We start from the raw sequence: 11,183 nt of genomic DNA on the forward strand, positions 1-11,183 counted from the left end.
AATCGCACGTGCTGACATCGCGATTGCGATTGGATTAATCGTGCAGCACTATTTTAGTGTATGGTCAGGTGGATTGTCATATTATAATGAACAATGTCAGATAATAATGAAAAAGATTACCAACATATTTACACCTTAATCACTGAAATAAGGTCTATTTGGGATATCTTAACTAACCCCTTATGGGATGTATAATAGCATACAAAGGTAAGGAAAATGATTTATCTATCCACCTATATCTATCACCTCCATCTCTTTTCATCATTCCTACCTGTGGAGGTTTTATTCGTGGGCAACTTGGGTTTGCGCTTCCTGATCTGAAGGCTCTTTTTCCTCATGGCCAGAGGTCTGGGCACCTGAAGGGAGGAGAGAAACACACGTTATCTCAGCGTACCTCCCAGTCCCTGACACAACAGAAGCTGTGTTACCTGCAGGTTGGGGACATGAGAAGACGTGGTTTACCCCATATGTCTTCATGTAGAGGCTGCAGGCGTTACAGACTAGCTCTCCCTCAGCGTTGTGTCTCCACTTTGCGGTGATGCTGGTGTGGCAGTTGGTGCAGCACAGGCCGGCCTTGTGGGACGTGGTCTGCTGCAGGACGAGCAGGCATTGGGTTATGTCCCTTGTATGTTTAGGTGTTGTGTTGGTCAGAGGGATCTTTTTCTTCATGTGTTTAGGTGCTGTGTTGGTCAGAATGCTCTTTTTCCTCATGGCCAGAGGTCTGGGCTCCTGAAGGGAGGAGAGAAACACACATTATCTCAGCGTACCTCCCAGTCCCTGACACAACAGAAGCTGTTACTTGCAGGTTGGGGACATGAGAAGACGTGGTTTACCCCATGATTCTTCATGTAGAGGCTGCAGGCGTTACAGACGAGCTCTCCCTCGGTGTTGTGTCTCCACTGTGCGGTGGTGCTGGTCCGGCAGTTAGCGCAGCACAGGCCGGCCTGGGGGGACGTGGTCTGCTGCAGGAGGAGCTGGTGGGACGTAGTCTGCTGCAGGACGAGCAGGCAATAGGCTTGTTTGAGTGGACTGAGTGCAGTCAGGCGAGGCACCAACAAGCCGAACACTTCCGACTGCACAAAATCATCTATTTTTCTTCTTCTACAGTTTTGTATAGCGGGAGTTGGTAAACAAATTAATATGTGAATGAATTAGCACCTCCCACACTCACTGCTCTAACGACCCAGACCTTCAGATCACTTTATTATGTTTTGGTTGCACCTGTGTTCACCCTGCCTTTTAGACACAAAATGGCTGCTGTGAAAAAGGCCCATTGATTACTGTGCTGTATAGGATCTGATCATGTGGAATTTTTGTTTAATTTTTTCTTTTGTTGTTTTTCTTCTGCTCATTTGTTCTGTCATGACACAAAATATACTGTAGTACGAAGTGGATAAAACAGCAGCTTAACTCATTGAGTGCCAATGACGTCGATCGGCGTCAAAGTAAATAGTAACGTTGAGTGCCAATGACGTCGATCGACGTCAAATGCGTTTTTTGATGTGGGATGTGGATCAAAGCCTCATGCATCTCCTGTACAAATATTGTAGCTATTGAAGGTGTATAACCTATTTTACGGACCCATTAGGTGGCGACAGTGCTCTCCAGAATAGAGAAAGGTCAGGAAAACAGCAGGAAAAACCCGTGATGAAAGAGAAACCGATGCATGCTGCAGCCAGAGCCATATAGATTGCTCTGGCTGGAGCTAACGTTAGCTGCGAACAGCAGTCAATCCGCGCCCACAACTGAGCCCCTCTGTCTCTGCTGCATAGTTTCTCCACACGATTAGCCGCCAGAAAAGCAGCACCCGACGCCGAAGGGCCAAACCATTCTCAGCAGTCCGGTTTGGCTTTTCGGAGGCGCGCTGGGAGCCGGCGCACAAAAACGGAGCCCTCCGAAAATAGACGCTGGGTGCGTGAGGCTGTGTGTTAGTGTGGGGAGGAGTTTGCAGCTGAGGGGGGGGAGAGGGGGGTGGGGCACGCAGGGCACCACACAACTACACCACGTCACTACATCAGAAAATATTAGCTTCAGACTCAGTGAATGTGCTTGAAATGCTTCATTTCACAAAAGGCTGAATATCTCAGCTTCTAATTTGAAATGTCTGTTTTTGCTGAAAACAACCTATCTTCTCCGGCTGATAACTAAAGAACGGAAAATGGTATCAATAAACTTTTTTTTGCTGATGATACAATAGAGTCTCCTCGTTCTTTGTGCGTGTTCGGTGTTTACATAGTAATATCACACAATATTCTGTGGGCCTCGAGAAATCACTGAAAACGCTCGGAAACTCTGGCACTGGGAGCGTCCGTTCTCCAAAAGTGGCTGGCACTCAATGAGTTAAGTGGGCCTATCTTGAAATATGGGCATACCTTGAAACGGTATTGCAGGGTGCAGACAGCTAGTCCTGTACGCGTCTCCTCTTTTTCCAGTAGCAGTTGAGAGTTTTGGCCAGCAGGGGTCATAGCTGAGCCAGGTGGGCGACCACGACGCTTCTTGGTGATGCTGTGTTCAGGGCCATGGAGCGTCTTCACATGTTTGCGCAGGGAGCTGGGGTCTGTGTAGCGCTTAGTGCAGCCTGGAACCTTACACACATAGGGTTTCTGTGAAAGGGCAAATGAGTCAGTATACACACTATCTGGTTCCTGTAAACTTGTATATCAAACTTTTTTCACTGTACATTGGCTCCCACATCTAGCAAGTATTTCAACGGGGTTCGGTGCCCAATTTCTGACACACGCATAGTCATAGTGCCACCTACTACTAGCAACACAAAAAGCGATCTATCTCAAGTAGGGATGCAGGGGTTAACCGGTTTGACTATTAACCACGATTTAAAACGTCACGGTTATATAACCGCAGAGGCTCCGCTACACCGAGTGTTTTGTTTCACAACAGTCCGTCAGTTTAAACTCCCATGCGGCGCAGACGGCGCTGGAAGGAGAGGAACCTGTCTCTCGCTTCGTTTCCGCACGGACTATTTAGCGGAGGCACCAAACACAGGCAGCTGCCATGTCTCCCAGTAGTAGCTAGTCTGTAGCCTAGCCATGGATGCCAGCCCAACATAAATGTTGCAATACATGTCCCGCAAGGTTTCTGAGATTAGGGGAAAGTCTGAGCTGGTGTTACGTTAAACCAAACGTGGGGAAGAGGCAGCGGATTTGTTTAGCGTTAACATACAGTCATTGACGTTAACGTTAGCTGTTGTGGCTAATGTTAGCTAGCTGGCCATGGCCTAGCGTACATAGTTCCTCAAGCTCGTTGTGACCAAACATCCCCGCATTTAAAGCACTTCATGCTCCCAGCGCTGGCCTAAACCATAGAGAACCTCATGCTTTACATGAAAAGAAACATCAAGGGTTTGTGTTAACTCCAAAAGCAACCCGCTAACGTTACATGTAGGCCTAATAACGTGAAGCTAACGTAGCTAGCTGCTTGGCAGTCATGATCTGACTGAGACAAGGAAAACAAATGCGCACATTTACATAACAAACACCAGTCAACACCACAGAGTGTCCTTTCTTTAATCCAGAGGGAGCATTTTCCAGTAAAAAGTGAAACGACACATGATGGCTTATAGTGAGGCTTTCCATGCCTGCCCCATCATCACTTCAATAGAACTGACCCCAATGCAAAATTCATTTCAGACGGCACATTTAGTTGCCAGTAACATGCCAATAAGAGTCTAAGTTACTATGCCTTTTGTGTTTTTTCTGCAGACTAAGCAGCTATAGGCTTTCGCTTCTATAAAGTAATAATAAAATATTTTTTGTATTGACTATTGAGTAATACAATCATATTCTATATCAGAAATGTTGTTTGTTTTATGTTCACAATAGTGATGTCAGTTAGATTTGATTAGGTCAGAGCCATGGAATATTAAATCATCCATCTTTGCTCACTACATCTGCCCTTTCTTCTTTTTTTAATCCCAGGTGTGCATAAAATACAGGTTAAGAACTTATTTTTTTAAATACAAAAATGTGAAAAAAGTAACATAGTATGTTTATCGTATCGGTTATTGGCCAGGAGAATATTTATCGGTTAGCGTAGGCCTATACTATCGGCTGTAAAAATCCATATCATGCATTAGTATTCCGGAAGGCAGCAACTGTTAAGATTGTGGGGGAAATACAATAAAACCTCTATTTAGAGAATGCTCATGTGATTTTTATACGTCCATAACAATAATCGTGAAACCGTGATAATCGTGGTTTTTTCTCAGACTATAATCGTGGATCAAAAAAAATAATCGTTGCATCCCTAATCTCAAGAACCGTTCATCCGATCGACTTGGGGAGTGTGCTGCTGCCGAGAACCCAATTTCGGACACGTGCATAGTCATAGCGCCACCTACTGGTAACACAAGAAGCGGTTTATCTCGAAGAACCGTACAACTCCCACGGGTCCACTAGTTCAAAATAAGTTATATAAAGGAGAGTTTCTAATTTATGGAAATATGAAGAGGGGAAAAAAGAAAATGTACAATTTTCACCATGCCAAGGGTTTTTGCAGGCCACCACACAAATATGATTTTTTTTTTAATTAATCCTTTATCACTAACCAGAGCAGTCTCAGGAGCCAGTAGTTTGTAGTCCTCCATGTGTGTCTCCTCTTTTTCCAGTAGCAGTTCAGAGTTTTGGCCACCAGAGGTCATAGCTGAGCGAGGTGGGCGACCACGACGCTTCTTGGTGATGTGTTCAGAGCCGTGGAGCGTCTTCACATGTTTACGCAGGGTGCTGGAGTCTGTGTACCGCTTAGTGCAGCCTGGAACCTTACACACATAGGGTTTCTGTGAAAGGGCAAAGGAGTCAGTATACACACTATCTTATTAGTGTAAACTTGTATATCAAACTTTTCACTGTCCATTGGCTCCCACATCTAGCAAGTATTTCATCATTCTTGGATCATAACCAGTGGCGTGCCTGACCAAGTTGGTGCCCTAGGCAAGATTTTTGCTGGTGCCCCCCCCCCCCCCCCAAAGAAAATATAATAAAAATTATATCGCAGCTAATCCAGCACTGCAGTGCAGGCTCAGAATCGCCCTTCCCCAGTGGCGCTGGAAGTACTTTTAGGTAGGGGGTGCTGTAAGGAAGGGTCTCTCGGTGCTGCCCGCGAAATTTTACGTTTTTTGGACTTTCATCCATATTTAGAAGAATATTTAATTTTAAATTAACATTAGGATTATACTGTTGTGATGTCATTATTCAGGATCTTCTCCTTTTCTCACTCACTTTCATGTAAGCACCTGCTCTCCCTTTAGTCGTTTTACACTACAACAGACAGCAACACAGGCATAAACACTGAACTTATTATAATTATTATTATGGAAAACCAGATTATGATGAAAATCAAACACTTTTGAAGAGAGAGCGTATGAAATAAGATTAGAGCTGGGAAGCACAAACTGTTTTTTAATGCATCTTGTTGGTGGTATAAACACAAGACAGCCAAATCCAACAATTTTGAAAATCCATTTCTTGCCACCAGGGGGTGCTGCAGCACCCTCAGCACCCACCTTCCAGCTCCCTTCCCCCACTCTGGGAAAAAGCTCCGAGCAGGTAGAAGGGGGCGCGGCCGCGCAGGGGGTGGGGTGGTATGGATTAGGGACCATGGTGAAAGTGCTGCAGCCCAGGCAGCCAGAAAGCCAGAATTAGAAAAATGATTTCACTATTATTTAAAGACTTAAGACATTGTTCTTCTTATTTTTGTCTACTATTGTAAAATAATAGTAGGCCTATTATCATGAAAAAGTATTTGTAAAAAAAAAAAAAAATTACCCTCTCTGGCGCCCCTAACGGCTCAAGTGCCCTTAGCATTTGCCTAGTTCGCCTAATGGACGGCACGCCACTGATCATAACTATTGAAAACTTTGCATAAACTACACACACACACACACAAAGAAAAAAACGACCGTAATTATGAACATAACTGCAGTGAAAATTGCAAAGTACAAAATCTTGTACTAGGATGTCCGCTATGGTTTTCTCGATCTATTATTCATGTACATTAAGCTCTAGTCCAGCACCACCTCCTGGCAACACAAAAATCGGTTTGTCTGGAGAACCGTTCATCCGATCGACTTCAAACTTGGGGACCGCGCTGCCGAGAACCTAACGGAGTGCGGTGCCCAATTTCGGACACGTGCATAGTCATAGCGCCACCTACTGGCAACACAAGAAGCGGTTTATCTCGAAGAACGTCCAACTCCCACGGGTCCAGTAGTTAACAAAAAAGTGATATAAAGGAGAGTGTGTCTTAACTCATTCACCGCCAAAGACGTCTTTGACGTGTTATCAGGAATAGCCATCCACGCCAAAGACGTGTTTGACGTGTTTTTGTTTTTAATAGTACAGCGCGTAGTTCAAAGACTTCCCCAGCCTGTGACATGTTATCAGGTCCCTAGCCTCAAAGACAAGCCGACAACACGTTATCAAACACATACCGCAGCTGTTGTTTTGAAATGGAAGAGGAGAAAACGGAGAAACGCTGCCTGTTGCATAGAGGAGAAACGCTATTGAAACACCCCTCGGCGCGGTGCGCTGGTCGCCTCTGCTGCAGGGCGAACCTGGATTGAGTTGTTCGCGCTAGTCAAACCAACATGATCGATCCGGTTCCAGCGCCTGGTCCCAAAGCCAAGCCGACCCCGTTCCTGTGTCGCAGCATTCGTCCCAGCCCGAACGAGAGGAGGAAAACGATGCAGAGGCAGAGGAGGCTAGACGCTGATCTCAGACCAGTTTCGTGTTCCCCTCCTATGCTAATTTGCGGGGCGATCAGTAGTGTTCCCTGGGAAGAGGTGCGATCCAGCAGCAGCTGTGGACAGAACTCTCTCTCTGTGTGTGTGTGTGTGTGTGTGTGTGTGTGTGTGTGTGTGTGTGTGTGTGTGTGTGTACTTTACTTTTACTTTATTTCATTTGGCAGACGCTTTTATCCAAAGCGACTTACATCACATTTCAATACAATTCATTCAGAGAAATACAAACAATGAAAACATAACTAAAACCATATATAATCAATAAGGGTTAACCGATTCCGGAGGGACCCAGGTGTAGCCCGAAAAGGTAAGTTTTTAGTCTCCGGCGAAAAATCGGCAGTGTCTCGGCCAGCATGACGAAGGGGGGAAGTTCATTCCACCATTGCGGAGCCATGGAGGAGAACAGTCTTGAACGAGACAAGCGTTCACCGGGGTCACGTAGCGATGGAGGGGCGAGGCGAGCCGTGCAGGTGGAGGAGCGGAGGGAACGGTGGGATGTTTGGAAGCTGACCAGGGATTGTAAGTAGAGCGGGGCTGACCGGTGAACTGCACGGTAGGTCAGTACCATGGTCTTGAATTTGATACGGGCCAAGATGGGGAGCCAGTGAAGGTCACGGAAAAGGGGAGTGACATGGGAGAATTTAGGTAAGTTGAACACCAGACGGGCAGCAGAATTTAGAATGAGTTGGAGGGGTTGAATGGCCGAGGCAGGTAGCCCCGCCAATAGGACATTACAGTAGTCAAGGCGGGACAGGACGAGTGCCTGGATCAGGAGCTGAGCTGCCTCCCTAGTGAGGAACGGACGGATCTTTCTAATATTATACAGTAAAAACCTACAGGAGCGGGCGGTTGCTGAGATGAAGGCTGAGTTGGATAGCTGGTTATCTAAAGTTACACCAAGGTTCTTGACAGTATTTGACGGTAGTATAATGATGTTGTCGATAGTGATGGAGAGGTCAGAGAGTGGACAATCTTTCCCAGGGAGGAAGAGGAGCTCGGTTTTGTTGAGGTTAAGTTTAAGATGATGGGCAGTCATCCGGGAGACAATGTCCTTAAAGGATGGGTTTACCGATGGGGAATATGAATATATATTAATTCTTAAAAAATCTTAAATTTCGAATCCGTTGAAATTTTTGAAATTGCTTGTTCACAGCCAGAGAAAAAAAAAAATGAAAAAAAAAAAAAAAAAAAAATTGGGCCAGGTGACGCGTTTCGCGTCGAAACGCGTCACCTGGCCCATTTTTTTTTTTTTTTTTTTTTTTTTTCATTTTTTTTTTTCTCTGGCTGTGAACAAGCAATTTCAAAAATTTCAACGGATTCGAAATTTAAGATTTTTTAAGAATTAATATATATTCATATTCCCCATCGGTAAACCCATCCTTTAAGGCAGGCGGCGAGACGTGACTGGATTAGGGTGTCGGAAGGGGGAAAAGAGAGGAAAAGTTGAGTGTCATCTGCATAGCTGTGGTAGGAGAAACCGTGGGAAGTGATTATGTGACCAAGGGACCTAACATATAGAAGGAACAGGAAGGGGCCGAGGACAGATCCCTGGGGGACACCCGTGTTCAGAGTGCAAGTTTTAGAGAGGGACCCACGCCAGAGAACCTGATAAGTGCGATTGGAGAGATAGGAGGTGAACCATGAGAGTGCAGAACCAGAAATACCGAGATCAGTGAGAGTGGAGAGAAGGATGTGATGATTAACCGTGTCAAAAGCAGCAGAAAGATCAAGAAGGACAAGGACAGAGGAGAGGGAGGAGGCTTTGGCTGTGTGGAGGGCATGGGTGACTGAGAGGAGGGCTGTTTCCGTGGAGTGAGCGGGCTTAAATCCAGATTGTAAGGGGTCCAGGAGGTTGTTTTGAGTGAGGTGGAGAGAGAGTTGTTGACATACTGCACGTTCTAGGGTTTTTGTCTGTCTGTCTGTCTGTCTGTCTGTCTGCACACTCACTCACACTGAGTAAACGGTATTGTTGAATGTAAAAAAAGCACTTCATGTATATATATATATATAATTTTTTTTTGTCATTTGTGTCATAACGAATAATATTTACATGTCTGATGTCAATACAGTTCAAAATAAAAGAATTGAGAGCGAGTTCTGCCTGAGATTGTGTCTTTTACAAAAATGGCCTTTTCTCCTGTTTGTCTTCTCAGAGAGACCTTTTTGGTGAAAACAGGGTGTATATAAATGGCTATAAGTAGAGTACAGAACATGCTAAAAGCTCACTTTTTTTTCCTGGTGAACCCAGAGACGTACATCTTCATTTTGAGGTATTGCAAATCACTTTGGTGCTAATAGATAATTTACTGTGGGTCTTGAAAGATGACCAACAATTATGAAAATCTTTGGCCTGTGCTAAATATTGGCAGTCCTAAACTGGCCATGAATTAATTAATTTATGGAAATATGAAGAGGGGAAAAAAGAAAATGTCAAATTTTCACCATGCTAAGGGATTTTGCAGGCCACCACACAAATATGATTTTTTAATTCATCCTTAATTAACACTAACCAGAGCAGTCTGAGGAGCCAGTAGTTTGTAGTCCTCCATGCGTGTCTCCTCTTTTTCCAGTAGCAGTTCAGGGTTTTGGCCACCAGAATTCATAGCTGAGCCAGGTGGGCGACCACGACGCTTCTTGGTGATGTGTTCAGGGCCGTGGAGTGTCTTCACATGTTTACGCAGGGTGCTGGAGTCTGTGTACCGCTTAGTGCAGCCTGGAACCTTACACACATAGGGTTTCTGTGAAAGGGCAAATGAGTCAGTATACACACTATCTGGTTCCTGTAAACTTGTATTAACAAATTTATTTCACTGTACATTGGCTCCCACATCTACGTAGCAAGTATTTCATCATTCTTGGAGCAACATAACTATTGAAAATAGTTTACATAAAGCATTAAAATACACACACACACACACACACACACACACACACACACACACACACACACACACACACACACACACACACACACACACACACACAGAATAAGTTCAGTGAAAATTGCACAGTACAAATCTTGTACTAGGATGATCTGTGGTTTTCTCAATCAACCATTCATGTTACTAGGGATCAGTGTTGGGCACTCATTACTAAAAAAGTAATATATTACATATTACTCGTTACTATTTTCAAAAGTAATATTATTACTTTACTTATTACTCCATGCCAAAAGTAATTCGTTAGATACTCGTTATATTACTTTTCCGTTACATTCCACACAAATGGCAATAGGCCTTTTTCACTGCAGCGATTTTGTATCTAAAAGGCAGGAGGTAACACAGGTGCACCAAGATGTTAATTAGGGCTTCCAACTTCCAGTCCATTTAGGTGTTCCAGTGCTGGAGCCTTAATTAGTTAGTTGGTTGCACCTGTGTATACTCTGTCTTCTAGACACAAATGGCCGTTGTGAAAAAGGCCCATAGCGTTTTTCTCATCAAAATGCAGACTTTGCGGTGCGAATGTGTGAACTAGGTCTATTATGTGCCGTTCCATTTAAACTAATCGCTTTGCCAGAGCACAGCTTCCTACAGAGATACTTGATGAAGAGCACACCTGGCTCAAAGTGATGACTGACAAGATGCAATCTTTTATCTTCTGTTTTATAGAATGCAGTATGCACTGCCAATGCAAACTCAATACGTATAGGCTACATCTTTGCTTAACAAATTTGTGTCACAAATAACGTTAGCTCTGCAACATTAACCTGACAATAATAACAGCAATGTTTGATGTCCACCAGCTTGTGAGTTTTTACGTTATCTCTGTATTTGAACAGTTTTCCGGTTTCTGTTGTGCTGTCCTCTCGTCTCGTAACGTTAACGTTAGGAAGTTTGAGCTCGTGTTTTTCACAGTGGAAAGAGTGTTGCCTACCTGTCCTGGACACCGTTTACATTTGACTTTGATGTTCAATCGTGTCACCTTTCTTCCCGACAAAAACAAAGTCATGGGAATATATCCGCAGCCACGGATTTTCCTCCTCGGCTCAGCAGGACAGAGAGGGAGGTGTCAGGTGTGCTTGCCTGCCTGCCTGTTGCTGCTCTGAATGGGCTCTGCGGTGACGTCACCTTGTTTTGGGAGCGTTAAAGCCATGCTGCTTGTGATCAGTGAATGCCGACTGCGTGTCAGCGCAGCGGCATCACAGAATGGACTCAACAAAAGATGTAACGACTAACGTAACGAGCTCGTTTATCTTGAAGTAACTGTAATATTATTACTTATATTCTATAGTAATTCGTTACACTACTCGTTACTTGGAAAAAGTAATATTATTACAGTAACGAGTAACTAGTAACTCGTTACTTCCCAACACTGCTAGGGATGTAACGATAACCGGTTTTAATGATAACATCATCAAACAAAGTTGGCAACAGTCTCCCAGATGCAAACGTGCAGCCTTGGAGAAATTATTTCAGTGAGTGTATCAATC

The sequence above is a fragment of the Poromitra crassiceps genome (genome assembly GCF_964638095.1).
Source record: "Poromitra crassiceps genome assembly, chromosome: 26".
NCBI classification, from domain to species: Eukaryota; Metazoa; Chordata; class Actinopteri; order Beryciformes; family Melamphaidae; genus Poromitra; species Poromitra crassiceps.